This window comes from Engystomops pustulosus, unplaced genomic scaffold, assembly GCF_040894005.1.
Source record: "Engystomops pustulosus unplaced genomic scaffold, aEngPut4.maternal MAT_SCAFFOLD_155, whole genome shotgun sequence".
NCBI lineage: Eukaryota > Metazoa > Chordata > Amphibia > Anura > Leptodactylidae > Engystomops > Engystomops pustulosus.
In genome coordinates this window covers 6,337-12,500 of record NW_027285035.1, presented here as the reverse complement: position 1 = coordinate 12,500, position 6,164 = coordinate 6,337, and positions in this window count along the sequence as shown.

The window sequence follows — 6,164 nt, the reverse complement described above, 5'->3', positions numbered from 1 at the left end:
TAGGAGCTCCTACTTCCAAAGGGGCAAGTCAGCGGGAGAAGCCACTTCGCCTACCCGGCCAAGTGTCACTGTCCCCCGGCCAGACTTGGCGGCAAGTCCCGGGGAGGAATAATGCCCATGGAAGTAGGAGCTCCTACTTCCAAAGGGGCAAGTCAGCGGGAGAAGCCACTTCGCCTACCCGGCCAAGTGTCACTGTCCCCCGGCCAGACTTGGCGGCAAGTCCCGGGGAGGAATAATGCCCATGGAAGTAGGAGCTCCTACTTCCAAAGGGGCAAGTCAGCGGGAGAAGCCACTTCGCCTACCCGGCCAAGTGTCACTGTCCCCCGGCCAGACTTGGCGGCAAGTCCCGGGGAGGAATAATGCCCATGGAAGTAGGAGCTCCTACTTCCAAAGGGGCAAGTCAGCGGGAGAAGCCACTTCGCCTACCCGGCCAAGTGTCACTGTCCCCCGGCCAGACTTGGCGGCAAGTCCCGGGGAGGAATAATGCCCATGGAAGTAGGAGCTCCTACTTCCAAAGGGGCAAGTCAGCGGGAGAAGCCACTTCGCCTACCCGGCCAAGTGTCACTGTCCCCCGGCCAGACTTGGCGGCAAGTCCCGGGGAGGAATAATGCCCATGGAAGTAGGAGCTCCTACTTCCAAAGGGGCAAGTCAGCGGGAGAAGCCACTTCGCCTATCCGGCCAAGAGTCACTGTACCCCGGCCACACTTGGCAGTAGGTCCCGGGGAGGAATAATGCCCATGGAAGTAAGAGCTCCTACTTCCAAAGGGGCAAGTCAGCGGGAGAAGCCAGTTGGCCTATCCGGCCAAGAGTCACTGTTCCCCGGCCACACTAGGCAGTAGGTCCCGGGGAGGAATAATGCCCATGGAAGTAGGAGCTACTACTTCCAAAGGGGCAAGTCAGCGGGAGAAGCCAGTTGGCCTATCCGGCCAAGAGTCACTGTTCCCCGGCCACACTAGGCAGTAGGTCCCGGGGAGGAATAATGCCCATGGAAGTAGGAGCTACTACTTCCAAAGGGGCAAGTCAGCGGGAGAAGCCAGTTGGCCTATCCGGCCTAGAGTCACTGTTCCCCGGCCACATTTGGCAGTAGGTCCCTGGGAGGAATAATGCCCATGGAAGTAGGAGCTACTACCTCCAAAGGGTGAAGACACTTGGCTCTAAGTGCCCGAGAGGTGTAATGCCCTTGGAAGTAAGAGCTCCTACTTCCAAAGGGGCAAGTCAGCGGGAGAAGCCAGTTGGCCTATCCGGCCAAGAGTCACTGTTCCCCGGCTACACTAGGCAGTAGGTCCCGGGGAGGAATAATGCCCATGGAAGTAGGAGCTACTACTTCCAAAGGGGCAAGTCAGCGGGAGAAGCCAGTTGGCCTATCCGGCCAAGAGTCACTGTTCCCCGGCCACACTAGGCAGTAGGTCCCGGGGAGGAATAATGCCCATGGAAGTAGGAGCTACTACTTCCAAAGGGGCAAGTCAGCGGGAGAAGCCAGTTGGCCTATCCGGCCTAGAGTCACTGTTCCCCGGCCACATTTGGCAGTAGGTCCCTGGGAGGAATAATGCCCATGGAAGTAGGAGCTACTACCTCCAAAGGGTGAAGACACTTGGCTCTAAGTGCCCGAGAGGTGTAATGCCCTTGGAAGTAAGAGCTCCTAGTTCCAAAGGGGCAAGTCAGCGGGAGAAGCCAGTTGGCCTATCCGGCCAAGAGTCACTGTTCCCCGGCTACACTAGGCAGTAGGTCCCGGGGAGGAATAATGCCCATGGAAGTAGGAGCTACTACTTCCAAAGGGGCAAGTCAGCGGGAGAAGCCAGTTGGCCTATCCGGCCAAGAGTCACTGTTCCCCGGCCACACTTGGCAGTAGGTCCCGGGGAGGAATAATGCCCATGGAAGTAGGAGCTACTACTTCCAAAGGGGCAAGTCAGCGGGAGAAGCCAGTTGGCCTATCCGGCCTAGAGTCACTGTTCCCCGGCCACATTTGGCAGTAGGTCCCGGGGAGGAATAATGCCCATGGAAGTAGGAGCTACTACCTTCAAAGGGTGAAGACACTTGGCTCTAAGACCCCGAGAGGTATAATGCCCATGGAAGTAAGAGCTCCTACTTCCAAAGGGGCAAGTCAGCGGGAGCAGCCAGTTGGCCTACCCGGCCAAGGGTCACTGTTCCCCGGCCACACTTGGCAGTAGGTCCCGGGGAGGAATAATGCCCATGGAAGTAGGAGCTACTACTTCCAAAGGGGCAAGTCAGCGGGAGAAGCCACTTGGCCTATCCGGCCAAGGGTCACTGTTCCCCGGCCACACTTGGCAGTAGGTCCCGGGGAGGAATAATGCCCATGGAAGTAAGAGCTCCTACTTCCAAAGGGGCAAGTCAGCGGGAGAAGCCAGTTGGCCTATCCGGCCAAGAGTCACTGTTCCCCGGCCACACTTGGCAGTAGGTCCCGAGGAGGAATAATGCCCATGGAAGTAAGAGCTCCTACTTCCAAAGGGGCAAGTCAGCGGGAGAAGCCAGTTGGCCTATCCGGCCAAGAGTCACTGTTCCCCGGCCACACTTGGCAGTAGGTCCCGGGGAGGAATAATGCCCATGGAAGTAGGAGCTACTACCTCCAAAGGGTGAAGACACTTGGCTCTAAGTGCCCGAGAGGTATAATGCCCATGGAAGTAAGAGCTCCTACTTCCAAAGGGGCAAGTCAGCGGGAGCAGCCAGTTGGCCTATCCGGCCAAGAGTCACTGTTCCCCGGCCACACTTGGCAGTAGGTCCCGGGGAGGAATAATGCCCATGGAAGTAGGAGCTACTACCTCCAAAGGGTGAAGACACTTGGCTCTAAGTGCCCGAGAGGTATAATGCCCATGGAAGTAAGAGCTCCTACTTCCAAAGGGGCAAGTCAGCGGGAGCAGCCAGTTGGCCTATCCGGCCAAGGGTCACTGTTCCCCGGCCACACTTGGCAGTAGGTCCCGGGGAGGAATAATGCCCATGGAAGTAAGAGCTCCTACTTCCAAAGGGGCAAGTCAGCGGGAGAAGCCAGTTGGCCTATCCGGCCAAGAGTCACTGTTCCCCGGCCACACTTGGCAGTAGGTCCCGAGGAGGAATAATGCCCATGGAAGTAAGAGCTCCTACTTCCAAAGGGGCAAGTCAGCGGGAGAAGCCAGTTGGCCTATCCGGCCAAGAGTCACTGTTCCCCGGCCACACTTGGCAGTAGGTCCCGGGGAGGAATAATGCCCATGGAAGTAGGAGCTACTACCTCCAAAGGGTGAAGACACTTGGCTCTAAGTGCCCGAGAGGTATAATGCCCATGGAAGTAAGAGCTCCTACTTCCAAAGGGGCAAGTCAGCGGGAGCAGCCAGTTGGCCTATCCGGCCAAGGGTCACTGTTCCCCGGCCACACTTGGCAGTAGGTCCCGGGGAGGAATAATGCCCATGGAAGTAGGAGCCTCTACTTCCAAAGGGGCAAGTCAGCGGGAGCAGCCAGTTGGCCTATCCGGCCAAGGGTCACTGTTCCCCGGCCACACTTGGCAGTAGGTCCCGGGGAGGAATAATGCCCATGGAAGTAGGAGCCTCTACTTCCAAAGGGGCAAGTCAGCGGGAGAAGCCACTTGGCCTACCCGGCCAAGGGTCACTGTTCCCCGGCCACACTTGGCAGTAGGTCCCGGGGAGGAATAATGCCCATGGAAGTAGGAGCTACTACTTCCAAAGGGGCAAGTCAGCGGGAGAAGCCACTTGGCCTATCCGGCCAAGGGTCACTGTTCCCCGGCCACACTTGGCAGTAGGTCCCGGGGAGGAATAATGCCCATGGAAGTAGGAGCTACTACTTCCAAAGGGGCAAGTCAGCGGGAGAAGCCACTTGGCCTATCCGGCCAAGGGTCACTGTTCCCCGGCCACACTTGGCAGTAGGTCCCGGGGAGGAATAATGCCCATGGAAGTAGGAGCCTCTACTTCCAAAGGGGCAAGTCAGCGGGAGAAGCCACTTGGTCTACCCGGCCAAGGGTCCCTGTTCCCCGGCCACACTTGGCAGTAGGTCCCGGGGAGGAATAATGCCCATGGAAGTAGGAGCTACTACTTCCAAAGGGGCAAGTCAGCGGGAGAAGCCACTTGGCCTACCCGGTTTAGGGTCACTGTTCCCCGGCCACACTTGGCAGTAGGTCCCGGGGAGGAATAATGCCCATGGAAGTAGGAGCTACTACTTCCAAAGGGGCAAGTCAGCGGGAGAAGCCACTTGGCCTACCCGGCCAAGGGTCACTGTTCCCCGGCCACACTTGGCAGTAGGTCCCGGGGAGGAATAATGCCCATGGAAGTAGGAGCTACTACTTCCAAAGGGGCAAGTCAGCGGGAGAAGCCACTTGGCCTATCCGGCCAAGGGTCACTGTTCCCCGGCCACACTTGGCAGTAGGTCCCGGGGAGGAATAATGCCCATGGAAGTAGGAGCTACTACTTCCAAAGGGGCAAGTCAGCGGGAGAAGCCACTTGGCCTATCCGGCCAAGGGTCACTGTTCCCCGGCCACACTTGGCAGTAGGTCCCGGGGAGGAATAATGCCCATGGAAGTAGGAGCTACTACTTCCAAAGGGGCAAGTCAGCGGGAGAAGCCACTTGGCCTATCCGGCCAAGGGTCACTGTTCCCCGGCCACACTTGGCAGTAGGTCCCGGGGAGGAATAATGCCCATGGAAGTAGGAGCTACTACCTTCAAAGGGTGAAGACACTTGGCTCTAAGTCCCCGAGAGGTATAATGCCCATGGAAGTAAGAGCTACTACTTCCAAAGGGGCAAGTCAGCGGGAGAAGCCACTTGGCCTATCCGGCCAAGGGTCACTGTTCCCCGGCCACACTTGGCAGTAGGTCCCGGGGAGGAATAATGCCCATGGAAGTAGGAGGTACTACTTCCAAAGGGGCAAGTCAGCGGGAGAAGCCACTTGGCCTATCCGGCCAAGGGTCACTGTTCCCCGGCCACACTTGGCAGTAGGTCCCGGGGAGGAATAATGCCCATGGAAGTAGGAGCTACTACTTCCAAAGGGGCAAGTCAGCGGGAGAAGCCACTTGGCCTATCCGGCCAAGGGTCACTGTTCCCCGGCCACACTTGGCAGTAGGTCCCGGGGAGGAATAATGCCCATGGAAGTAGGAGCTACTACTTCCAAAGGGGCAAGTCAGCGGGAGAAGCCACTTGGCCTATCCGGCCAAGGGTCACTGTTCCCCGGCCACACTTGGCAGTAGGTCCCGGGGAGGAATAATGCCCATGGAAGTAGGAGCTACTACCTTCAAAGGGTGAAGACACTTGGCTCTAAGTCCCCGAGAGGTATAATGCCCATGGAAGTAAGAGCTACTACTTCCAAAGGGGCAAGTCAGCGGGAGAAGCCACTTGGCCTATCCGGCCAAGGGTCACTGTTCCCCGGCCACACTTGGCAGTAGGTCCCGGGGAGGAATAATGCCCATGGAAGTAGGAGGTACTACTTCCAAAGGGGCAAGTCAGCGGGAGAAGCCACTTGGCCTATCCGGCCAAGGGTCACTGTTCCCCGGCCACACTTGGCAGTAGGTCCCGGGGAGGAATAATGCCCATGGAAGTAGGAGCTACTACTTCCAAAGGGGCAAGTCAGCGGGAGAAGCCACTTGGCCTATCCGGCCAAGGGTCACTGTTCCCCGGCCACACTTGGCAGTAGGTCCCGGGGAGGAATAATGCCCATGGAAGTAGGAGCTACTACTTCCAAAGGGGCAAGTCAGCGGGAGAAGCCACTTGGCCTGACCGGCCACATGTCACTGTCCCCCGGCCAGACTTGGCGGCAAGTCCCGGGGAGGAATAATGCCCATGGAAGTAGGAGCTCCTACTTCCAAAGGGTGAGGTCAGCGGGAGAAGCCACTTGGCCTATCCGGCCAAGAGTCACTGTCCCCCGGCCAGACTTGGCTGCAAGTCCCGGGGAGGAATAATGCCCATGGAAGTAGGAGCTACTACTTCCAAAGGGTGAGGTCAGCGGGAGAAGCCACTTGGCCTATCCGGCCAAGAGTCACTGTCCCCCGGCCAGACTTGGCTGCAAGTCCCGGGGAGGAATAATGCCCATGGAAGTAGGAGCTACTACTTCCAAAGGGGCAAGTCAGCGGGAGAAGCCACTTGGCCTATCCGGCCACATGTCACTGTCCCCCGGCCTGACTTGGCGGCAAGTCCCGGGGAGGAATGATGCCCACGGAAGTAGGAGCTACTACTTC